The 26,904-nt window shown below is 40.2% G+C and overlaps 3 long non-coding RNA genes across 4 annotated transcripts in view; 2 read left to right on the top strand and 1 right to left on the bottom strand.

Annotated features, from left to right (window-relative positions):
* The window catches only part of LOC142661410 (uncharacterized), a 65,984-nt gene extending 60,499 nt beyond the window's left edge, over positions 1-5,485 (top strand). Inside the window, exon 3 of the long non-coding RNA XR_012850729.1 lies at positions 5,194-5,485. This is a non-coding gene — a long non-coding RNA (uncharacterized LOC142661410). The remainder of the gene's footprint in view (positions 1-5,193) is intronic.
* LOC142661409 (uncharacterized) lies at positions 5,044-16,825 on the bottom strand. 2 transcript variants are annotated; one of them, XR_012850726.1, is made up of 3 exons: positions 16,764-16,825; positions 13,781-13,841; positions 5,044-5,229 (listed from the first exon to the last, which is right to left on the bottom strand). It is a non-coding gene; the product is annotated as an uncharacterized LOC142661409 (long non-coding RNA). The 2 variants fall into 2 exon arrangements; XR_012850727.1 differs by lacking the exon at positions 5,044-5,229 and adding an exon at positions 10,649-10,733.
* A 917-nt stretch (positions 16,826-17,742) lies between these two features.
* On the top strand, positions 17,743-23,790 carry LOC142661408 (uncharacterized). Its single transcript, XR_012850725.1, has 3 exons — positions 17,743-17,798; positions 22,855-23,009; positions 23,436-23,790. It is a non-coding gene; the product is annotated as an uncharacterized LOC142661408 (long non-coding RNA).
* The last annotated feature ends 3,114 nt before the right edge of the window (positions 23,791-26,904 follow it).

Below are 26,904 nucleotides of genomic sequence, written 5' to 3'. Positions count from 1 at the left end.
AGCCAACATGATCATTTCAATTATGACGAGTGCATTTCTGTCTAGTATGAAAGGCATCTGATTGTGTAGGTGCATCAACATAAAAAAGTGACAGCAATAGCAATTACAGCATCCAAACGAACAGATACATTGCCGTACCCTCAGTCATCAAACTAAATTAATAAAAAGTCAATAACTGTACTTATTTCTTTTTTTTTAAATAATTATCATCATTATTATTATTATTATTATTATTACTGCCATTATTAAGTGTATCATTACTGAGGCAGAAATAACCAAAGATTAATTTATCCATGCTATTATGTACAAATGTGCTAAAGATAAATTATCAGATTTTTTTGCTTGAGATATCATACGGATTCCTAATTACATTCCTGTGCTGGATACTTCCACCAACTGTTGTGAGCAGCAAGTGCAATATGGGCCAATCAGGTACAGAATAATTAGGCACAGATGAGCTTCAAAGCAAGCTACATCCTTTTAAAAGGATGAAAGTAACTTCTTTTTTTTTTTTACTTGATATCTGTGATTTATGAAGTGGATGTGCTTTTCCCTCTAGACTAATATCTCATTGGCAGGACTTTATGCTCACATTTGCATACTTGTCATACTCAGTTTTGGTGTTTGAATCCTCAGAGTACAGCAATAATGGATTGAATTGTTTCCTAATACATAAACATCTACAAGGTGAATTTAAGTTTTAAAGTGTGAAATAAGTACAAGTGTCTGGTGAAGAGCACTGTTAATACTGATTTAATACTGACACTAAGATTTCCTACTGCAACAAGTCATCAAGACTAAACACATACAATTGGTGTTAACGGTATAATTGTAATATATTGTATAATATGAATACGAAAAACCCAAACTGGGGACCTATCCAGGACGATAAAAAACATTTAAAGCAAATTTTTTTTATAACTAACCCCACCCAATTCCCTATTTAGTAGGAGCACGGCCTCTGTCCAGCTCTCTGCGCTGAATTTGAATTCTCTTTGAACCGTTGAAGTGTTAGTTTGAAGCACTATTACAACTTCTATCTGCAATCCTACTAAATATAAAGTATTGTGATGTTACAATGAGTTGTGCCAAATGACGAATTTAGCTAAATCTTTGTTGAGTTAAAAATGGCCGTGAACACACCTATTTGAAACAAACTTTAGAGAGTTCATGGTGACAGATTGCTCTGTATTTCCTTCCGGGAGAAGGAGATGCCTGGCCAGTCCAAGACATACTGTAGACTTCATGAAAATAGCAAAGCTGTGTGTATAGAGCCTATATAACAGTACATGAAGTCACTATGATTCCATATTATGAAGCCATAGGCATTCCATGTGACGCCGAATAACGCCTGTGTAAGGCACCATATGCTTTCTGTTATATGACTGCAATGAAAATATGAGGTATATAGAGGTAAAATATTGGTAAATACATTTTTATTCCCATTGATTTCCATTTCTAGGTACGCTTTTATTATGCATCCATGTTTTAATTCTGCCATGTGCACGAGCCCATATAGGCAGACTCTCCCAAAAAGTTCAGGGGAGCGGAGTCAAGGAGGGCAAACACATTAGATGTATATCGATTGGATTCCAACATGCCCAATCCTTTTGTTTGCATGGAAATAAGCCTCTGCCACAGGAGTTTGGCTCTATGCCTTCCCCCTATTGTGAACGCATGCACACTTGTATGACCATAAGTGGCTGAATGTATTGCCAGTTTTAGAATATTAGATGAGTTACAGGAAGTCTTGGCGTAAAAAAAATATTTTTCTGGTCTCCCACCCTCTTAGAGGTCTACCCATGGCTTCTAAGACACACACAACATTCTTCCCCTGGAGAATTTTGAGAATGGAGAGTTATGGTCTCAGTTCATCTCACATCACCTCATTTTGGGGGAATTCAAACCACCAGCAAAATGCAAAATCAAGATGTCTACGCATCTTTGTTCCTGTTAGTACAATTATTTAGTTAGTTGACCTGACACTTAACACCGGGCATACAAGCTTTCTAAATAAAGTACGTACTGGGGGTTAAAGTTTTCTACAAAACTTGAAGATATTTCTGTGCATACCTCTCAATCTTGATCTCACTAAACTGATGGATTGCAATGTCTGTGTAAAATGTAATTGTATTCCTAATTTGAAGGACACTGAGAGTGATTCCCAAGGTCACTTTGATAATATGCATTTTCATTGTTCTCGAAAATCTCAGACTTAAGCGATCCAGCAAATAACAGAACTTCATGATTCCTGGGCAGAGATTGCAGTCTTGCCTTCTCGTCAGTAGCTGTGTAAGACATTGGCTGAGTTGATAATGCTAGCTAAATTCCACCCGCTGGGGACCTTTTACAATTTGAAGATCTAATCATTTTAAAATATGACTGTCTAAGATGGATTTGAAGAAATTGATCCTGTTATATTTACAGAGAGTGACACAGACTCATCTTCAGATATTAATGGCTTTGTGTTTGCTGTGTTCTGAGCACATACATCTTGTAACATTTCTGATGACCAATTGCTTTTATCATTTCATTTCATATTTTAAATTGTTTCATTGGGACAATTATATTGTGAAAATTACAATGCTACCTTTGGTAGACTAAAAGCACAAATCGTCTGGAAACCTATCGTCTGGAAGCCTGTCATCTAGAAACTACTTACAGTTCTGCCCTGTAAAGAAAACTAAAATGTGTAATTTGATATCAATAGTATAAACTCAGTATTTCAATTATGCCGGGCAGCGTATATAACATAAAATAGTTTAGAAGAATTTGAAGAATTAGGGTATGTTCACACGCTTAACAAAATACGGAGCTGTTTTCAAGCGAAAACAGCTCCTGATATTCAGCCGTTTTTAAATCAAACTAGCATTTTTCACGACGTTTTTTCTGGACGTTTTTGGAGCTGTTTTCCTATTGAGTCAATGAAGAACGGCTCCAAATACAGCTCAAGACGTTACATGCCCTTCTTTTTATGGGGCGTCTTTTTACGCAACGTTTTTGAAAATAGGCGTAAAAAAATGCCCCGTCGGAATAAAGTGCCGAATTTCCTATTGAAATCAATGGGCAGATGTTTGTAGGCGTTCTGCTTCTGATTTTTCAACTGTTTTTCGGTTAGCATTTTTCACTACGTTTTTTATGGATGTTTTTGGAGCTTTTTTTCTATTGAGTCAATGAAGAACCGCTCCAAATACAGCTCAAGACGTGACATGCCCTTCTTTTTATGGGGCGTCTTTTTACGCAACGTTTTTGAAAATAGGCGTAAAAAAATGCCCCGTCGGAATAAAGTGCCGAATTTCCCATTGAAATCAATGGGCAGATGTTTGTAGGCGTTCTGCTTCCGATTTTTCAACCGTTTTTAGGGAGGTTTACAGCCTAAAAAATAGCTGAAAATAGGCCGTGTGAACATACCCATAACAGTAATTCCAGCTTGTTTATCATAATGTATGAATATTGAATCCAGGTCAGAATTTGTATACAGCTAAATTCCTGTATTCCAGCATGCGATGATCAAGAAATGCCAATCGACGAGGCAACAAAAGTAGTCTGGCAATGGACTTCTTGGCAACAGAAGTTCAGTGGCAGACCATTGTTCCTCAGAAAGTAAATGTGGGTCATTATAACTAGTCAACTTATTCAATTCAATTACCAGAACAATCAATTTATGGGCATGGACCCTAATTACCAAGCCGTTTCAAAAAGTTACTATGGTGAATACTTCCTCTATTGGCAAAGTCACTACCTACAACAAAAGGAGGAAAGTATTCCAGGAAAATCATAGCCAAACTGTTATATAACTAAAAACGATATCAAGAAAATATATGGTGTGACTATATAGGGCTATAATCACAAATATCATTGCACATTGCCCCAATAGAAGTAAAAAAATAAAATACTTTTTTCTGCCACATTTCTTACTGCAGGGATATCTAGTTCTTCTAGTTTCAATGCCATGGGCCTGCCATTCACTTAAACTCCCCCCTAGGTGCCAAGTGTCACTGTCGCATCATGATCTTTCCTCTCTGCAGGGCTTTTTACTCCCTGCTCTTGTTATGTGCCCTTCTTTTTAGGCCTCATTCATATGGCCGTGTACGTCCGTAATATACGGACCGTGTGTCGGCCGTATTTCCTGGACCGACCGCAGTTCAGTGAGCCCGGCTCCTAGTATCATAGTTATCTATGATGCTAAGAGTCTTTGCCTCTGAGAATACTGTCCTGAACTGTAATCATGTTTTCAGGGACATTGCGGCCGCGAGCAGAGGACAGTAGCAGACAACGGCAGCCTGGGAGAGAGGCAGGACCAGATCACCGGAGGAGGTACGAGATCCGGTGGCGGGGACAGCTGGCAGGAGCAGGACCCTCCGCCGGCGTTACATTCATGATCATGCGGGCACACTTGCTATGCCTGTGCGATCAGCATGACAAGTATATAAGTTATGATGTGGCAAAGTCATGCTTCGTTAACTAATTAATAAAATTGGATTTCTAACCCGCTATTTTACTATAATGCTAGAATGGAGGAGCAACAATGGAGGAACTATTTACGTGACTGATGTGTAATTGTGTTTGATGGAGAACTATACTTTACGCACCAGACATCCTCTCTACAAATACAATCTTGGTGTCTGAGTCACTACAATGTAGATACCACAGCGATTTTAATTTCCGCACTTAAAAATTGGAGGCTTGGTATATTCTCTAATTAAACATTTTAATTAACAACATTTTATATTTCCTCTTTTTTTTCTTTTAGAAAACAATCTCTAAATTAGTTTTTACACTTTTACATAATCACATTCAGCTAGTTAAAGTATTGTAACATTTTAAGTCTTTTTATCCCGCTTCATATTAAAAAAGGATATCTGTAAAGGACAAATATTATGCACAACAAATTCTTTTGATTTTGAAAGCATTCTGTTTATTGCTTTGCTATGATCCCTGACTTTTTCCTGTAAATTAGCTTAAAATTTTTTTGATCCTGCAGATGCCAGTATTTCCATATTACTTGATGAAGGCACCAAGAGTGAGATTCACAACATTTTCAACATTTTCAATATCTTAGCATAGATCTATAGTGATATAGATGTAGCAGTCCTCAGTTTGACAGCACAGCAGAGCTGAGTTTTTTTTATTTATGTTTTTTTTTGTCTAATCCAATTATTCCTTATAATGTGGTTTTCCATTGGACTTTAGGTAGACTTACGGAATTATCTTGAAGGGATACAAAACCTGGAAATGAAAGAAACAAGAAGAAGAAAAACCTTTAAACCATAAAATACATCAGTTTGCAAAGCTTTCTTGAAACAGTCTTCTATGAATCTGTATTAAAAAAAAAATGCGTCCATTTCCTCCATTATGGCCATAAACTGACGGAGAGGATGTGGCTTGGCCAAATGGAAGAAGCTAAGATTGTTTGGCCGTTCATTGCAAATAGAAAAATAGTAAAGAAAGGCTGCAATCTGTCTTTAAAATAAATGTCAACCATTTAACACTATTTCATCTTTAAGTCCAACATTTCGTGCTGATTCATTTCTTAATATAGTGGTTGAAGCAATGTTTTTGAGGTACAGATCTCTAAATCCACTGCGGAGCCATAGAGGTAACTGATAAAATTCTGACACCACTAGAGGGAGTCTAGGAGCTTACTACATACTGTGTTATTATTGAGTTCAATATACTGTATAATCAGCATATACTTCTAAGCTCCCTCTAGTGGTGGCTGCAGACAGTCAGAATGCTAAAATTTATGTTATGGCTATGCAGGGAATTTGGAGCTCTGTGTCAGAAATACAGAACTCCCACTGCTATAAAAATATATAATAAAATTAATCATCAAATTATGCTCCGAATTTTGCTAAAAAAAATTGTATTCAAGGGTGGACATTCACTTTAAGCCTACATTGTCTCAAATGGGTAAAACGTAGCTCTAAAGTTAGAAAACTTGGTTATCAGTGATTCAGCAAAATTGTAAATTTTCAGGGTTCCTCTCATCTGTGAGTTTAATTTTAGCCGCATTCTGAGTGATGTCACTTGAGGAAGTGAAGAGATGCGTTCTTCTTTAATTGAATAGTCTGACTTTTGAGGATAATGTTTGACACACTTGTATATTTTTAATTTATGGTTGATTTATGTTAAAAGCCATTTTCCGTATGTTCATAATTTCTACCTTGCTCCAATTATACTATTTCATCTATTAATGGTGAAAGCACTCTGTTTTTATATTAAAATGAATGGGAGGCAGTCACAGCCAAGTAGCCGTTGTTGAAATTACTGAGTAGTAATATGATGTTCTTTAACGGTCTGTGTTCAAGCCCACAAGCCCGGATGTATCATTTGGCAAGGGAGATCTGTGCCAGGAGACTGCACATTCCCCGTATAGAATGTAAGTTTTTGGTGGAGGGAGTGGAAAATGATATTAGCCCTATTTTATGTTGTATAAAGTCTGTTTATTGTAATAAAAAAGAATCCTCATTTCTTCTTATGTAGCTGCAGATGTATAACAGATATAATGCTGCCGGGAATATTGGCCCAAATTTATTAATAATAGCACCATTGAAATTGGAGAGGGTAACGCATGTCTTTTAATAAATCTGGTGCATTTGGCATTGTTTGACTGTTTGAATGTCTTTTTATGCCTGCTATGAGCAATGCTACATCTGCAACACTTTTTTAACCTTTGTCTTTAATAAAAAGACACTAAAGGCCAGTTCACATATTGCGTAAATACTGCAGATTTTCCGCAACGGAATTTGCGGCAGAAAATCTGCAGCAAACACAGTAGCAGCAAAGTGGATGAGGTAAAACAAATCTCATCCACACGCTGCGTAAATGATGAGCGGAAATACTGCTCAGAAATTGACCTGTGGTGCGGAAATTCATTTCGCAGCAAGTCAATTTTCTTTACGTAAGCGCTGCTCATATGTTGAATTCAATGGGGATGTGAATCCCGCATCAAATAGCAGTTGTTCCGTTTTTTTCGGCTGATACTTGGTGATCCCGCCGCAAAAAAACTCAGAACAAAAAAAATGTATTCAACTTACCTGGGAGTCTGTGCTTCATCCTCCTGGGATGACGCTTCATCCCATGTGACCGCCGGTGGTCACATGGATAAAACGTCATCCCAGGAGGCCGGTCTGCTAGCTTGCCGGCTAAGTGCTTCAGTTTTTCACAGTGGACATTATGTTCGAAAAACTGCACCACAGTTTGGTGCGCTTTTTCGCCCGGAATTCCCTTAAGCGCACAAGGCGGATACGCTGCGTGCTATTAAGCAGTGTATCCGCCCTGTGTGAACTCAGCCTAAAAGTATGTTCGAAACATGGCCACACTCACTTTTCTTGCCTGTTTTCAAATCTTAGATGCAACTTTTTAGCTTGTACTATTTCCACCAAAATTAGGTGTATACTAAATAATAAATGTGAGCTATTGTGTTTAACCTATGTATTTGTGTATTTTTCCTCCCTATAGTTAGGGTATGCCCAGACGTAGCGGAGTTTTGCATACTCTGTCCGCATCAATGCCGCACAGAATCTGCAATGCAGATTCTGTTGCGGCTTTGCCTAAAATGGGCATTAAATTGATGCGGACTAGCCGTTGCGTATTGAGGGGAAGAGGGCTTCCCTTCTCTCTATCAGTGCAGGATAGAGAGAAGGGACAGCCCTTTCCCTAGTAAAAGTAAAAAGAAATTCATACTTACCCGGCCGTTGTCTTGGTAACGCGTCCCTCTTTCGCCAGCCAGCCCGACCTCCCTGGATGACGCAGCAGTCCATGTGACCGCTGCAGCCTGTGAAATACATAGGTCCAGCCAGAATGAAGAAATGTCATGTTAGTAAAACCAATACGCTCCGCAGCACACATAACATCAGCGGACTTCATTGCGGAATTTTGACTCTCCATTGAAGTCAATGGAGAAATTCCGCAATGATTCCGCAACAAGTCCGCTACACGTCCGCAACAGTCAGTGTATGCTGCGGACACCAAATTCCGCACCGCAGCCTATGCTCCGCAGCGGAGTTGTCCGCAACGTGTAAATAAAAACCCTACTAAAAAGCTGTGGAAGGCAATGGAGAAACGTGTACGCTGCGGATTTCCGCTGCGGACTGTCCGCAGCGGAATTCCAGAGCAATTCCGCCACATCTGGTCATGCACTCACTGTAAATGTAGATGTTCTCTTTCCACACTCAGTTCCTGGTGTGATGTAAGAACTGTGCTGTATGCTCTGAGCCAATCAGATAATCCTTTTGCTTTGTATTTTGTTTAATTGATCAGAAAAAACTATTAACACCTCTATTCTTGAAAGCATTTTTACTTTGCAGCATTTTTCCACAACTGCCTAAAACTTTGGCACAGTACTGTATGTATGTATATATATATATATATATATATATATATATATATATATATATATATATATATATATAATCCCAAAAAATGCAAAAAAATGAAGAGGCAGCACTCCAAGGAAATTGGTGAAAAAAAGTGGTGTGTTTATTCACCCCAGGCAGGCAACGTTTCGATCCGTCTCTATGGGATCTTTGTCAAGCAATGACCAACAATCTTAACAGGGTATATATAACCCAGTGTGGTAATACAATCAGTGATTCAACCTGAGTTAACAAGTAGGAACAGGTGATCCATTAGTGGTTACTGTGGTTACTACATAACAACCTAAGTGAGTGTGAGGCATCTGCGCAGAGAGTCCTCTGTTATAACAGTGTGTATAGCGGTACAGTGTATACAGTGTTAAGTAAACATTGGTGAAGTGGCAGATTTACAATAAAATGTACAGTACAGGAAAGACGATACTCACCGTTGGACAACAATCAATGAACAGAAACTCACTACATCAGCGTCCCCGGCTCACGTATGCGCATGCGCGCATGTGATGCATAAGGGGAGGAAACGGGCGATGACAGTACGAACGTACTGCGCATGCGCACCACTTATATGATGTTTTCAGTGCGGCAGGGTAAAAGAGGAAAGAATAGAAGAAAAAGTACCAAGAACGGCAGATAACAGGACCAGGTAAGTAATCGTAACTAGTGCGTAACCAATTTTCAAGACAATGTTACTAACCGCTGCGGTATTACTACATACTTAGGCAGATTTGCCATTCAGGGGTCTGGGAAAGCTGGGTGACATTCCCGTTTAAAACTATAACACTTATGTCCTATGAAAACAGCAAAAGGGGGGAACCCTAGGAAGGCCTAATACTTATTAAAAACCAGGACCCAATTGCACAGAACACAACCCGTCGCAGGGTCCCCACGTGATGGGGTCCACTCCTAGGGATACAAAGGAAAAAGGGATAACTCATTTGTGTACACACAAGTGAGTATCCCAACCTCCAGTGTCTGTATAGGGTGGTAGTGTAGATATTGTGGAGGCACTTCCAATTCAAGAATGCAACACAGAGACATCAAGTGTAATAAGTATGCTTTAATTATTGAGTTACCGTAAACAGAATAATAATGATAATGCAAACTATTTGCTCCTGGTACGGCATATCTGGTGACAAAAAAATGAATACAGTTGCCAGACTGAAAAAAGGGGGAAACATAATTTGTATGTGTGTCCAACGGGGGTGAGGGTCAAACTCCCGGAAGCAAGCAGGGAAAACTAATCCCTAGAAAATAATAGAGAAATATTATTGAATAACAAAATACAATTTGATAAAAGCAATGTAAAGAATGTCAGTACATGTCTAAACCATTAGCGAGCGAAGGTAAGAGAGCACATAAGTGGGATCCAAAGGAGTCCTCAACCTAAACCAGCAGCGCCCACCTTGAAATCAACATTAAGGCCATAGGGTCTAAGGGTATTCAGCCTGAATATCCATTCGAGTTCCCGTTTTTTTTAAAAAGCCACTCTGTCACCACCTCGACGTAGGGGTGGGATGTGGTCGATTATCCTGAATTTTAACTGTTTCTCCGTATGGTTCATTTCAGCGAAGTGCTTAGAAACAGGCAAGTCTAACCTTTTATTTCTAATGGTGAAACGATGGTTGTTGGGTCTCCCCAATGTACCACAGTCCGCAGGGACATTCCAGTAAGTAAATCACAAATGAGGAGTTACAGGTGAGATAATGCTTGATTTGGGTTGTCTTGTCCGTAACGGGATGTGTAAAGGAGCGTCCTTTAATCATATAGTGGCAATTCACACAGGATAAACAGGGATAGCACCCTGTGTTACTTGCTGTCAGGAAACGATGTCCTGTTTTTTTGACCTTGGGCTCAAAGGATGCCCTAACCAGTCTGTCTTTGAAATTCTTTGAACGCCTGTAAGAGAATAGTGGTGGAATCTCAAATTCAGGTACATATCTAAGGCTGCTGTGAAGAATAGGCCAATGTCTCCTTATGATGTTAGCAATCTTGTTGCTTTGTTCAGTGTAAGTGGATATAAATGGGACTCTAGTCAATCGTCTAGTCAAAAGGAGCAACCTCTCCTCCAAATCCGTACAAAAAAGTGAGCAAGGAAGCAGCACTCCAAAGGTAAAAGAGCTTTATTCACCACCACATCTCGGTGCAACGTTTCACCCTCACAATGAGGGCATTTACAAGCATGTAATGTATATATATATATATGTATATATATATATATATATATATATATATATACACACATAAAAAAGACAACACTCACCAACAGTATACTTTAATTTTGCAAGGCTTTCTTGAATAAGTTTTCTTCATTAAATCTGACACAGAAAACAGTGGGCCATCTCTTCCTGATGCTATCTATTATGACAAGAGACTGACTGAGAATTAACATCCTACAAAAGTGATCTGTGACAGACCTCTTCTCTAGGAAGACATGAGCAGCGACTTATGTAGAATAACTTATCTGTGTAATCGTCAGGTTCTGACATCAGAATGTGATATTTATACAAATAGTATTTACAGACATATCAATGGAAAATTTCCATTGATGTGCATTATAAAGATATAATAAAAATATAATATGAAATTTGGACAATTTTGGACTTATTTAAATTCAAAAAATATTTGAGGGAAGAGAATAACTCAACAGTAATGTTACTTAGATGTTTTTGTTTGTTTTCATTTTAGATCGCTTCCGCCACACTTCATAAATGTATGGGAGCCTGTGCTTAGTACCCAGCTAAAAAGAAATAATCAATTTTTATTACCTATAATTCATAAAACATAATAATATTATAATTAAATGCAAATTTTTATGTACTGAAAAAATAATTCATAAAACGATCGCCAAAAAGAGAAGCATCTTTATAACATGTGGTTCTCATTTTTATAATCATTCTTGTAGCCCCGTCCCTATCCCCAGTATGTTTTCTTATAAAACAAAAAAGAATATAGACATCATATATTATTACAAGATACTTACACACACTTAGTGCAGTCTGATGTAACATCGGTAATTTTTGTAAAATATTGGCTTTAGACTTCTGTGATGATTACAGGGATTGTCTGGTTTACAAAACTCATTTTCAAATATCCTGTTAGGAAATTCTGAGTGAATAAAGGAATTCAGGGACCTCACATTTTAGCCAAAGTGGGGAGAAGATTCAAATAGTGTCTTTACGTCTGAAGGTCCCCACATATCCATGCATTATCCTGACAACGCATTGATTTCAATGGAAACTCTGTAATGCTTCATTACCCCAGTGGTGGCACTGCTAGAGAATTTAACACTTTCTGCCAGATTCTCCAACAGATTACAGCTGATTGCTGGGGTCTAAGCAGTCAGGGACAGCCTAAAGGCTCTATTATACTGGCCAATTTTGGCCGGTGCAACGAGCGCCGAGCAACGAGACAACTCGTTGACTGACATTTGTTTGCTCCGTTCACTAGGAGCTATGCACGGGGACGAGCGGTTGTTACTCTGATCGTTTGTCCCCATACATTATTATCATGTCGGCAGCGCGTCTCTCTGTTTACACAGGGAGATGGGCTGCCGACAACGATAATATTTAAGTTTTTTAAAACTATACGATCAGCAGATGAACGAGTGTTTGCTCGTTCATCTGCTGATCGCTGCCCTGTTCTATGAATGCTTGTCTTCCTGATAATTGCCCAGTGTAAAACCCACTTTAGAGTGAGAAGCCAGCCACCCCTGTGGAAGATGGTTTGGCATCTGAGGCTTGTAACTACCACAAATCTTAATATTCATTGTAGCATTATGTCAAATTCTATGGTACTGTTATACTACTGTTATATATATTCTATAGTACTTTATGCATGCAGCTGTGATTTAATCATTGTATGTTGGTATTATTTGAGCACTGTATGGACACTGTTTTGTTTTTAATTTAGGCATTGTGTGGCACTGCTACTTGGCACCGTACAGCTATTATCTTTGCAATGTTTGGTGGTAGTGCTAATATGTATCAATTATAATTAGTCAACTATATGTAATTTATTTTTTTTGGCCAGTTTAAGGCACTGTTATTTGGGCACCCTACTTTGTGGCACTTATTATTAGGCACTGTTTGATATGATTATTTGTGCAGTGTAAGACAGTATGACACCTACAGATATTACCAAAAAGGGCACCAATGTAGAGCCAACCCTGTAAGCAGTGGGACACCCTATAATCAGCTTCTTTTTTGCGGGCCCTTCTAAGTAAAATGGGATTGTCCAAAACAGAAATTTTTTTTATTTACAACTCCCTATTAATTGAAACTATACACACACAGTCAGTGCTGTTTTAACCCATTTCAAAGCATTTGGCAATATATATATATATATATATATATATATATATATAGCAGAAACTTTTCATTTGCACTATGTAAGTATATGCAAACGGTCAGTGATTTTTTTTTCTGCCCCTAGAAAAATTGCCGTTTAATTAATATTACATTTAAATAATTGATTTTCTGAGTGTGCTAGGTTCAAATAAATGTTCAGCTCTTGAAGCTGATGGATGCATTAAAGGATCATTTGATATACAGTATGTGGGGGCTAAATTGAAGCATAAATGAATTTTAGGAACCAGGCAGCGAAGATGTAAAATATGTTTCATTAAAAGAGACTGTCTATTGCTATAAATTTAGAAATTAATCAACTTCTGCATTGGCTTAATCTTGTATAAGGAACCACTAAAATATTGATTATTCACTAGTCTACTGCACAGTTTAATATAGAACTAATATTAAAATATTTACAGGACTGTAAAGGTTAACTACTAAATTTTTTGCCTTACGTAAGATGTCCCCAGAGCTCTAGGATTATGTACGCTTCAATTTACCACTGGGTTCTGCTGCTTCACTGAACTCTAAATTAGCTATGTGCAGGATCTTTTCCTCTCCCTCCCTCGCCTGACCTTTAAAGAATTACATAAGTCGGAAAGGACTGTCATTTTTTTTCCTTTGCATTGGTTATCTATGGGTGGTTGCTACATCTGTAGGATCCTGGACAAACGATTCATCATTTTTAACTCATTCATTGCTGTGGAGAGGAATTTGCTTGGCTCGCATTTTTTTGGAGATAACATATTTACTTGGCCCTTGGCTATAAAAGTGTAATATTTCTGCTGAATAGACATCTTTATAGGTTAAAGACTGTGAAAAGAAATGTTCTCATGTGGAAAATATGGGTTTCTAACATGATATATCATTAGCCAAAATTATATAGTGGCATTAGTAAAGATGGTTTTTACAACCTATGCTTGTGGGAGATGGCCTGAATGCATTAACGTTTAGTTTAAAAAGCAGCATTTATAACATGGCACATGAATATTCTCTGTGGCAAAGGCTGAGACCTTTCCCACTCACCATGCTTGTGATATTTTAATAATGTCTTACTCTATAGGAAGCCGTTCTCCATGGTAAAAATAGTGCAGCTAAATCCCAAGTATATAAGAATCTGAAAGAGAGAAAATTGCTTGAGTTACAACCTGTTTAATGTTCTTGTGCCACTTGCAGAGGTGTGACTTGAAGTCAAAGTATGATTTAAATCTCTTTCATGAAAGTCCCATTTGTCAGATTTAGCTTACATATTGGATATCTAAGGGTAGGAACACACACAACGTATTCAGTGCGTACACACTGTGTTAAGCTGCGCAGCGTATCCGCCCTGAACACCGCAGGGAATGCCCTCCGGAAAATGGCACCACATTGTGATGTGTTTTTCCAGCGGAATTTCCACTGCGAAGGGGTGCCGGAAAAAAACACAAAAAAAGAGATTCATACTTACCCCCTCCCTCTTCTCGGCGTGTAGTCCGGCCTCCTGGGATGACGTTGCAGGCCATGTGACGCTGCAGCCTGTGATTGGCTGCAGCGGCCCCATGGCCTGCAACGCCATCCAGGGAGGCCAGACTGGAGAAGAAGCAGGGAACTCTGGGTAAGTATAACTTTATTTTATTTTTGTCTTACTTGCAATTTTTGTGGCGGAATCGCTGTGATTCCACCATAGATATTGCAAAACACACTACTTTGTTGCGGATTTAAGCACCCCATTGAATTCAATGGGTACACCCGCAACAGAAGAGTTGCATATCCGCAGAATTAATTGACATGCTGCGGTTGAAGAATTTATGTGATGTGTTTTCGGAGTGTGGGGATGAGATTTGTAGAAATATCACCCAGACTGCTGCTACTGTAAAACGCTGCAGATGTTCTGCAATTAATCCGTTGCGGAAAATCCTCAGTGTTTAAGTGTTTACAATGTGTGCGTTCCTATTCTAAAAGTCTTGAAAATTATAGGAATTAAAACACAAAGAGGGGAGATTTTTTTAGTAATCTTGGAGGGAAAAAAAGTTGTTACGTTTGGCGCATGTCTGTTTAGCACAAAAATGTGCAACTTTTTTCAATTTTAAGCCACTCTCGTCACTTTTACAAAAAGTGAGCAGGGCTTAGCGGAGATCTACGCCAGTTTACTCAGGTGGGCTTCTGTTTAAGATTGGTATATAAAAATGTCAGTTTTAGGCCTTATTCACACGACAGTGATAAACGGCAGAGTGACAGCCGTTCTTTTAATGGCTTTCACACAGCCATTTTTAGAACAATGATGCTCTGAGGGTGTATTCACACGGCCGTTTTTTTAATGGCCCGTGAATAATGGCCGTCAAAAAATAGGACATGTCCTATTTTTGGCCATTTTAACGGTCTGACGGCCCCCATAGAAGTCAAAGAATCCGGTTTTAATGGCTGTCAATACGTGTAACAACCGTTAAAAACGGATCTGTGACATGGGGATTTTCAAGGGAACTGCTAGTTCCCTTGCTGGCTATCGACAGTGTGACGACACATACTCACCGATGCAGCGGTGTCTTCTGGTCTAGTCGCTAGTCTCACAGGTTCTGCGAAGGCGACGCGTGTAACATCATATACAGGAGGTGTGTGGCATCATATACAGGGAGGCTGTGCGGTATCATATACAGGGAGGTGTGTGGCATCATATTCAGGGAGGCTGTGTGGCATCATATACAGGGAGGCTGTGTGGCATCATATACAGGGAGGTGTGTGGCATCATATACAGGGAGGTGTGTGGCATCATATACAGGGAGGTGTGTGGCATTTTCTACTCAGGGGCTGTAAATAGTGTCTAGGTGAACATGTGACCTTCCTTTGTGTGTTTTCAGGGGCTTGGGACAAAAAAAACCTACTAATGAAATTCATCAGTTTTTTTAACGGCCATGAAAAACTGATGCAAAACGGATGTCAAACGGCCATTAAAAATGGACAGACGGACTGGAAATGGGTGAAAATTTAGAGACAGACTGATGCAAAACAGCCATGAAAAACTGACTGTCGATCAGTTTTTAATGGACATTTTTTTTCACTGTCGTGTGAATGTAGCCTTAATAAATTCCAGCCAAAGTATAAACCTTTTTGTTATAGAAAGCTTAGGCTTTATTTACATATAAATGGTACACCCCTTTAATTACACTAAACAAGTTACATTTTACAACAAACATAAAATGTATTTTATATGATCCAAATTTAGGTGGGTGTGAACTGCACTTATTCAGCAGCAGGATGTTTTTTCTGTCATATAGATTTTAGTTTTTTTACTTCTAAAGAGTTTATCCAATTAAACAAAACTATTAAAGAAAGAGTCCTTGTGGGGGTTTGAAATAAATCTTGGCCATCATAGATCTTAGCCAGTAGGCAGCGGTGTACATAGAAGGCAGAGGACCCCTAATGTGATACCAAGTTTTGCCACCTAGGATAGAAGGGACTGGTGTTTTTTTTCCCCCTCTGGGCCCTTTCTATGCCCCTTCGACCGATTCCCCACCTTGCTTGCTTGCTTACAATGCATTTACTCTTGAAAAGAGAGTTCTTCATAGGCTCTCGCCACCTAATAGCAATGGGGCTGTGATCAACCAGAGCTAGAGCCCCTCTTTACAAGGGATCCTCAGCAGCTGCATGGTCTGCCTCTATAACATGTTTGCAAATGTGAGCATTGAAAGCTATTGATTTTTTAGATGTGGCTACCGCCAATAGTTGCAATTTATTGTGAGTATTGTAATGTCGTTCTTGTTCATTGGGAAGACATCATAGCATTTAGTAAACATCGCTAATGTGACTTTATTGTTATTCGAAGAATATTGGTAGAATTTAAATGCACAATAATAATATAAATCAATCCAATATATATTTACTGGCTCATTCACTCACTTTCTGACAATTTTATGACAGATATCCATTTATAACCAGTTTATATCGCTGTAAGACCTTGTGTGTTGGTGATGACCTCTCTCCCTGACATGACAAAAGCTTTGTTCCGGTTTACAACTTATAAATTATGTAGGCAACAGTCAATTTTGCTATTTGGCTCATATACCTTGAATCGTTCATCACTGACATACAATGTAGTTATCTTCTCCTTTGTATTTTTAACCTACAGAACACAATGTACAATTTTAGATATCACAAATTATAGCCAGTGTCTCCTTATGTGCCCTAAACAAGATCAGTAATTCATTTGCCTGTTCAAGGAGTTTATGAAAAAGATGTACGAGAGAAAAGTGCGTTGCTTCACATTAGGCTGGCAGTACTTCCAGCACTTACATTGAGTCTATTAGGCTTCACTATTTGTGCTTATTTATTTTAAAGAGCAAATTTAGATTTAAAAAAGATATCTAAAAATGTGCCTAGTATTATACTAGTTAATGATGTTGTATAAAATATATTCTTATTTGCTTGTCAGATTGAAGGGTGACACGTTTCTGAGGTAGAAATGTGGTCAGTGCAGTTTTTTCCCCACTCTCTTAGCAACTCAACAGGAGGTAACAGGGTCAGACTTGCCCGCCAGAGGACTAAAGGATCCCCCGGTGTGCCCATTTCTTATTAATGACATAGTTTATACAGAATCTGCAATAATAACAGCAGAATTTACAATACAATATAAATGTGGCATGTGCTTGTTATGAGGAGCCAGAGGGGGAGCCCTCAGAATAATTTTTACTGGTAGACCCAAAGTATTTCAATTCGACCCTGGGTGACAATAAGCTTCAAGTCACTGTCTACAGAGGGATTTGTCATGGATTTTACGCATTACAATCAATGGGGAAGTCAAAATCTGCAATAAATCCCAATTGTTACTGATTTTGCTGTGTTCCGGACAATTTAAAATTAAAAAAGTAGTTTAAAAAAATAAAATAAAATACTATACTCTCCTTACAATTATGTGCCCCTCCCTTTGTAATGATAGCCTGGTCCTTTGCTGGTCTCTGTATCCTGGCTTCAATGATGATGTGTGGTCCAATCACAGGCTGTCGTAGTTACATATGGTGACATGTCATCACTAGGAGGCGGGATACAGAAACTAGCAGGAGAACAGGCTAGCGTTACCAAGGGAGCGGCACATGATTTTAAGGTGAGTATACATTTTTATCTTTTATTCGATCTGCAGTGTATTTTCGTTGTGGCTCCCTCGGGAGTTGCTGCAGAAAATGTATGCCAATCCAGTATGTGTGGATGTACCCTAAGACATATTGTACCTGTTATTTCGCATTGAATAATTAGGCAGTTTTGCATTCTTTCCAATCGCAAAACCACTCACGATCCACCATTATTGTAATGACTTTTCCTCATCCCATGTCTTATTTTGTGACAATGTAAAGGGAAAAAGTTGAAGAAGGAAAAGAAAAAGAGGGTGAATTTCAACAAGACAGATGTCATTATCAAAATAATCACAAACATTGATAATCCTAAAATTAACTAGAGTACAATGGTAATGGAAAATGTATTGTTTTAATAAACCATCTAACTGTATGGAAATAAATAACCAAGGAAATCTGATTTTTTTTTTCTAATTTCTGTTTATTTTTCTAAAGATTACATTGTGGAAATTCTCTTTCTAAGGGACTGAATGTGATAGTGGAACATTGTATTCGGCTAGCTCTGTCAGTCCCATAGAAAGTAAATGGAGTGACAGCACGCATGCTCAACCGCAGCTCCTAATAAAAAAATATGCCTGGAAAAGAACGCTTAAAAGACAATTTTAGGCTATGTTCACACGGAGTATTTTGGGGGAGGAATATCTGCCTCAAAATTCCGTTTGGAACTTTGAGGCAGATATTCCTCTCCCTGCACGCCGATTTTCGCGGCAATTATCGCGCCGTTTTTCGCCCGCGGCCATTGAGCGCCGCGGGCATAAAACAGCGAGAAATACGCTTTCTCCTGCCTCCCATTGAAGTCAATGGGAGGTCGGAGGCGGAAGCGCCCGAAGATAGGGCATGTCGCTTCTTTTTCCCGCGAGGCAGTTTTACTGCTCGCGGGAAAAAGACGCCGACGCCTCCCATTGAAATCAATGGGAGGCGTTCTCGGGCCGTTTCTGCCGAGTTTTGCGACGCGGTTTCCGCGTCAAAAAACTCGGCAAAATACCCCGTGTGAACATAGCCTTAATATTAATTCCTTTAAAATTTTGTCTAGGCTAGACAATATATTCCTGAAGATACTATACCTATAGCAATAGTAGATTCGATGGTAACCCCAGTGAGATAGATAGAAATGTGAATGTAATGAATATGATTTATGATCCATAAGATAACACTATACTTTGTACTGTGTGTAAAGTATAAAGCAGTGGACTAAAATTTGTGGCTTTCCAGCTGTTGCAAAACTTCACTTCCCAGCATTCCCTAACAGCCGCAATTGTTTCGCAACAGCTGCAGAGACGCAGGTTGCAGACCACTGATATAGCGAAAGCATTCTAGAGTACACACTCATTATAAGCAGGGCAAAAAAATAAAAATCTACACCTCTGTTTCCCTTTTTCCACCCCTTTTTACATTTTAAGTAAAATTTAGGGCATTTATGTATTCTATAAATTACAAATATGTTCTTAGAAATGTGTATAAGCAGTCATGGCATAAGACTCCGAAATGGGATCTGAACAACTGCTTCACAAAATTCTAAATAAATATAAGTGTTTAAGGTAAATATGAGCCTATAGGGAGTTAATAACGGGAGACGACGGTCCTCCGAGATCTGTGTTGCTCTGTGTCGAATCCGGTTGTCACCCAATGCGTTTCCTGGGAGGAATAATCCTCCTCATAGGAATCAAATTGGTACGAAGGGTAGAAAGAAAAAGTGCAGTATTTACGGTATCGGCGCCCGGCAGGTAAGAAATAATGATGATGAGTGATAGTTTTTTCTTTAGAAGGAATTTGTCCACTGAATTAAGAACAAATTCCTTCTAAAGAAAAAACTATCTCTCATCATCATCATCATTATTCCTTACCTGCCTGGCGCCGGTACCGTAAATACTGCACTTTTTCTTTCCACCCTTCGTACTAAGGTAAATATGGACCTGGATATAAATTTGGTGTACAGGAGACAGGAATAGTACTGAGGCCTTTGAGCTGTGGGACTACAGAAAATTCTAAGAATATCAAGGGTGGTAAGGAAAACAAGGATCATTGGTAAGTCAAGCCTGTCCTGCTTCTTAGAGCACAAATGACAATATTGAAGTTTAAGGGGGTGCTGTTGCACTTAGGCCCTAGTGCCTGAGGTGGCCCCGAAGACCATTTTTCTTATTTTGAGTACACTCATTTTACAAAATGAAGGGAGGAAGATGACCAGCAACAAGTTGCATTAATATTGTTACAATACACAAGAGACACTACAACTTTGACAAGGCATGTTTTTTTGGGGAATGACTTGCCATGGGGTGGTTTTTGTCAGGGTTTGACTTGACATGGGACAGGGTTGGTCAATAAAATAAATATTTTTCGGAATATTCCTTGTATACTGTCCTCACTATCAGGACCTTACTATAAGGGCAGTTTAGAGGAAGTAGATTGCCCGCTATAGTTATCTCAGATGCCATTTGCAGTAAAAGTAGGTATTTAGAAAATAATTAGAAAAGATGATAATTAGGGATTTGCAGCAAAAGGGGTCACCCCGTTTAAGCAAATTAATGTAGTTATTTTTTGTAAGATTAAAGGAAAGGTGTCATGAATTTTTTGTTTTTTATTAATTTATGTGTTTTTATTTACTACAATTTTATGTGTACTTTATTTTTTCACATGAAATGTTTTTTTTATTAACAATTTTTTCATTTATTGGGGACTGCCATGTTTTATTTAATCTGTGTATGTGTCTCTTAACGACACATACACAGATGGAATACAGCAGTTACAAGGCATAGGACATAACGAATGAGACCGGTTCATTACATCCGTTGCCTCTGCCGTCTCACTCTGTACTGCGCATGCGCAGTTCAGAGCGACCCGGCATAGAGGCTGGTTTGGAGGGGGAAAGCCGGCGCCATTTTGGAGAAGACTGGCTGCAGGTAAGGTGTGTGTGCACGCGTGCATGTGTGCAAGTGTGTGTGTGTGTGTGTGTGTCTCTGTCTGCGTGGCACGGTAGCATGTTTGGGGGAGGGTTGTGTGTGGGGGGTTTGAGTGTGTGTGTGTGGGAGGAGACGCCCGACGGAGCAGCGGTGCACAATGGAGCAACGGTGCTCGCTGCTGCTCGCCGGAGCAGCGGTGCTCGTCTGAGCAGCAGTGCTCTTCTGAGGAGCGGTGCTCGCCGCTGCTCCTTCAAAACAGCTGAAGAGGGCGGGGGGGTTGTGTGGGGGGGGGCGCTTGGCGAGCACCGTTGCTCCGTTGAGCGCCCCCCCATACACACACAAACCCCCCAATCATTCAGGTAAGTGGTGTGTGTGAGTGTGGGTGTGCGTGTGTGTGGGGGGGTTTGTTTGTGTGTGGGTGTGTTTGTGGGTTTGTATGTGGGTGCGGGGGTTGTGTGTGTGGGTGTCTGTGTGTGGCACGGTTGCATGTTTGGGGGGTTTGTGTGTTGGGGGTACTCGACGGAGCAGCAGTGCTCCTTCAAAACAGTTAATTGCTGGCTATGAAGGATCAGTGGCACATGAGCGCCGTTGACCCTTCATAGCCGTTTATAAGCTGATTTGAAGGATCAGTGGTGAGCACTGCTGCTCCGTCGATTGCCCTCACACACACACAAAACCCCCCAAACATGCAGGTAGGGTGTGTGCGTGGTTTTGTGTGTGGGAGTCTGTGTGTGGCGCGGTTGCATGTTTGGGGGGGTTAGTTTTGTGGGGGGGGGGTGGATGAAGCAGCGGTGCTAGTCGCTGTTCCTTCAAAACAGCTGATTGGCGGCTATGAAGGATCAGTGGCACAGAAGCACCACTGATCCTTCACAGACGCGTATCAGCTGTTTTGAAGGATCAGTGGCGAGCACCGCTGCTCTGTCGTTATTTAATAATATTTTTTTACTCAAATAAAAACTCGCCCGCACAACCCTCGTTAACCATTTTATTTTATAAAAAACCTAGATCATTGAAGTAGTCCAGCATACCTACGACATAGTCCAAACGGTCGAGCAGAACCTGCAAAATAAAAAAAATAAAGTTAGTAATATAAAAAATAAAAATCTCACCTACAGCGACTTCTGTCTCCTCCCTGCACCGTAATAGAAACTACAGGCCAATGAAAAAGAATTCCCATAGGGCATGTTCACATGCCGCTCAAAAAAACAAATGACGTGTAGATGTGTAAAATACAGTAGCGTTTCTTGTAAAGCGCCTTTTAAAATACAGGCGTTTTTTACATGTTTTTTGATGCATTTTGTGTCATTGGGAGTCCCTTTACGTGCCAAACAATTGGCAAGATGCTTCTTTTTTTCAGCAATGCGTTTTTTAAAAACCCTCACGTAAAAAATCGTGTTGTATGTACTAACGGCGCGCTTTGCCATTGATGTAAATGGGAAGCTTAATCAAGCGTTTGACACATTTTTTTTTGCACGTAAAATGAGTCAAAAGCAGAGTTAAATACACGCCGTGTGAACCTGTCAACTGAACCTGTCTGGTGGCCAACATAGGAAAACATGTCAAATTATTATTTAATTTTTAATACTTTCCACCTTGTGGAAGAAAAAAATATTTTATGCATATGTCACACTGCTTAAGAATGTTTTCTATATATACAATGATATCAGCAAGAAATTTTCTATACTTGACCCCCAAAAAGTTTCTGTAAATTGCTGCAAGCCTTTAAAGTCTATGCACAATTTTGATGTAGGAAAAATTATTTTAATAAATGTTAGTGGATACCTGGAGTTAAAAAAGTTACACTTAATTCATGGTTTATTTTCAGACCCCCTCTCCTAGTTTCAGACTTTTTCTATGTCGGTGTGTCCCTCCCAGTAATACATTTTTGATGTGAGTATTGTAAATCCAGGATGCTGTTGTCTTCAGTAGCGCTTTAATGCAGGGCCGCCCTCAGGGCAGCACGGCTAGTACTCTCATTGGGGGCTTGATAAAAAAAAATTACAATTGGGCCCGACCAATTTATTGGCCCAACTAATACAACTATTTTAAACTTTATAAGCAGGGCCTCAGTAATAGTTATTTTAGAGACAGGAACGGTGCTATTATATTGCAGGGCTCATTCTCTATATTGCAGGGCCCATTCTCTTCTCCAAAGTAACTGCCTGCTTCATAACTTCCCGATGCTGGGCAGCAGCAAGACGTGTGCAGCGGTGCATACAAGGTCCTGACGCTGGCGGAAGTGCTAAGAACCTGAGAGTGGCCAGATGCAACAGCCAGCACTGCTACTTGGTGAGTGACAGTGCTCTGTATAAGCAGCAGCTTCTGTGAAAAGATTTTTTTTATGTTGCCCCCCTGCAAACTCATTGTCTCCCTCTTGGCCCCCATAGATCCCCTGCCCATCTGGCTCCTCTCTGCACCTCTACAGAGCAACATGTCAGGATGTGTCTCACCCCTGGCCCACCAAATCTCTCCCCCTTGTCCCTTGACAAAAGCCCTGCCCGCCTACTATCTATTCCCTGCCCCTACACAGAGACACTGCCAGTTTGCATATCACCCCTAACCCCCCTTCTGCCACTTTCTGTTGACACCCTCCATCCCTTGAGTAATGGGAAGGTTCAGATTCCTTGACTGTATGAGGCCCAGAAATTCCTGATGATTGCCCTTCTCTCATGTATTAGCACAGCTTTAGCCCTGTATTGCTTTCTCCTTCTACAGACCATGAGGGATCTCTTCTTCCTTGTGCTGCCAGACACTGAAGAGAGTGAGATCCGCCAACCCCCACCTAGGTGCTACCATGTGTGCTTTCCTCCCTATCCTAACTCTGATATTGACAGCTCCTGAAGACTTGGGTGCTTTCCTCTTCTCCACACTCTGATCTGCCTTGTACAATCTCTTCCCCTGCTATCTCTAACATAAAAGAAAGGGAGATGGGAGAGCAGATGACATCAACTCCAATAAGCTGACGGATTTATGTCAGAATTTGCAGGACACCAGATATGTGAAACAATTACACAGACTCTACTACAACAAATTGTAGTACATTTTTAAAAGTTGTTTAATTTTCCCTTTAGGAAGCAAATAAACAATACAAAAAAATGTCAGTGCAAAAGTGTCCATAGAATTTAACATTTTATGCCATATTTATACAGACTTGCATTTGATGTCAGGAAAAAGGGAAGGAAAGATTGCATTGGAACGATTCTGTAATACTGATTCATGGTTAGAATAATATAATTATTTTCTTGTTTTGCATAGTCTGCAAACAAGGAAAACACAGAGTCACATTCTCAGTGTAAGGGAGTACGATTAATTTGCTGACTAACAGACTTTGACAGATTTAGCATCATGGAAACCTGACCAAGCTTTTAACAGCGGAAACGACAGAATGTTTACAAAGGAAGGAATATTTGTCTACAACCAGAAGTCTGAATATTGATTGTCAAAGAGAAACAATGCTACTGGATATGTGGTATATCCAAAGTATTATTGAAAACCATAGCACACAATAAATAATAAGAATATTACATTAACAAAGTAATAATTAATTATCAATGAGTCATGTAAACCAATGGGTAGAATTTATTAAGACTTGCATTTCGTACAGCAGTCCCAATCTAAACAGCACGGGCATAAAATGCACTTAATGGTACACGCCTCTAAATAAATTAGGAGCATATTTGGGTGTCCGTGTGGCAGAAAGTCAAATCTACTCCAACTCCACTTTCTGGTGTAAATTATGGTAAATTTGTCTGGCCGCAGTTGGGCCCGCCCCTTCAGTGCACCACCCACTTTTTAAAGAAGTGGTGTGGGTGAGGTAAATGTAGCAAAAGTCAAATAGTTTTGTGCAAATTGTGACTTTGTCGGCATTCGTGACTTCTCTACACAAGAAAACTGGAATTCAAATATTTAATAAATTCCCTCCAATGTTGCAGATTAATAAAAAATGTGCCAAAATTCTGGCTCAAACTGAGCCAAAAATCTGGTTCACCTGCCGTGCTCTACATTTATAAAGTGTTTTAGCCACTTTTTGAGATCCTTCCGATAAACCGGCGTGGTTTATCTGGATAGGGGCGTGGTCGGGGTCTTAAGCAAGCCAACCAAGGGGTGGTATAAAGTTAGACAGAAGTATCTAATGATTCACCATAATTATTATCCAGCATGAGCTACTGTGATAAATTTGGCACATCTACTCCAATTCTAAACTATCTAAATTGAGGACAGTAGTAGTAAATTTGCCTCAGGCCGGATTCACACGAGCGTTGCGTTTTTGCGCGCGCAAACAACGCGGCGTTTTGCGCGCGCAAACACCATTTGACAGCTGCGTGTGTCATCCGTGTCTGATGCGCGGCTGCGTGATTTTCGCGCAGCCGCCATCATAGAGATGAGTCTAGTCGACGCCCGTCACTGTCCAAGGTGCTGAAAGAGCTAACTCTTTCAGCACCCTCGACAGTGAATGGCGTGAAAAAAAGAAAAAGTTGGTGACGCGTCCTTGGTGACGCGCCTCTCGACATCGGGCCCTACCTCCCTGGATGACGCGCCAGTCCATGTGACCGCTGCAGGCTGTGCTTGGCCTGTGATTGGCTGGAGCTGTCACTTGGCCTGAATTGTCATCCCGGGAGGTCAGACTGGAGGAAGACGCCGGGAGTTATCGGTAAGTCAGAACTTCTTTTTTTTTTACAGGTTCATGTTTATTGTGATCGGTAGTCACTGTCCATGGTGCTGAAACAGTTTAACTCTTTCTGCACCATGGACAGTGACTATCTCCTGACGTCGCGTACCGATAATTTTTTTGCCGGGTTCGGCCAAATCGAGTTCGGCCGAACCCGGTGAAGTTCGGTTCGCTTGTCCGGCTTCGCTAATCGCAAAGACACTCCGTTTGGATGTTCGGAAACAGAAAAGCACGTGGTGCTTTTCTGTTTACATTCATCCTTTTGACAGCTGTTGCGCAAACACGCAGTTCGCACGGAAGTGCTTCCGTGCGACATGCGTGGTTTTCACGGACACCCATTGACTTCAATGGGTGCGTGATGCGTTGAAAACGCAGAATCAACGGACATGTCGTGAGTTTTTTGCAACGGAGCAACGCTGCGCAAAAAACGCTGCCATGTCTGCACGGCCCCATTGACTAATATAGCTACGGGCAACGCACGTGAAAATCACGCGTGTTGCATGCGCGTATTTTACGTTCGTCTGAATAAGCCCTCAATGTGTTAAATTCCTTTACTACTTTGTTACCTGTGCTGCTATTTTTTTATGTCAAACATTTCCAGCTTACAATGATACTTATTGCTTGTTTGAAGTTCAAATACTTGAAGGCTTAGAGGGGTTTTCCACTACTGGAAAACTGATGACAAATTCACTGGTTAGGTCATCAGTATATGATCGGTGCGTGTCTCACACCCGAACCAGCTGCTCCGGCTGCCTGCGGGCACCTTATGTCATTGCTAACTATGCATGCGGAGCCGGAAACAGTTGGCTCTGTACATTGTAGTGACCATTCCGTGACCGGAGCGATCTGCTTCCGGCATGGACGTTTGGTGCCCGGAGGCAGCTGAAGCAGTTGATCATTGCGGGTTCCGGGCCCCCACCGATCATATACTGATGACCTATCCTTTGGATAGGTCATCAGTTGTTGGGTAGTGGACAACCCCTTTAAAATATTCTCCCTCTGTCGCCTTTATTACCAATTTGTAATGTCAAATCAATCTGAGGACAGTCATCTTCACTTGCCGCTTGTGCCTGCACTCCGGCTTTAGCATCAGCCATTGTCAACATTTATGGTATTTCTTTGTATCTTCTTGTACTGGGCCACATCTGAACATGCTCTTCTATCTGATAGATTTTCTAACTAGTGCTGCATGGGAGATTTAGGCCCTGTTCACACAGAGGTTTTTTTGCAGGCAGAAAATTTTGCCTGGAAAAACCAGTTCCATTCTTTTTTAAGTGGTTTTGCACCACAGGTGTTTTTTGCCGCAAATTTTGATGTGTCAAAAATGCATAAAAAAACGCTGCGTTTTTTCCCTGTCTCCCATTGATTTCAATGCTCGCAGGGAAAAAACGCCTCCACCTCCCATTGAAATCAATGGGAGGCAATTTCGGCCATTTTTTGCTGCAGTTTTTGTTGTGGTTTTCGCAGCAAAAAATGCGTAAAAAAAACTCTGTGTGAACAGGGCCTAATAGCCAG

The sequence above is a fragment of the Rhinoderma darwinii genome, chromosome 10, assembly GCF_050947455.1.
Source record: "Rhinoderma darwinii isolate aRhiDar2 chromosome 10, aRhiDar2.hap1, whole genome shotgun sequence".
Classification (NCBI taxonomy): domain Eukaryota; kingdom Metazoa; phylum Chordata; class Amphibia; order Anura; family Rhinodermatidae; genus Rhinoderma; species Rhinoderma darwinii.
This window is presented reverse-complemented; position numbering and strand designations above follow the sequence as displayed.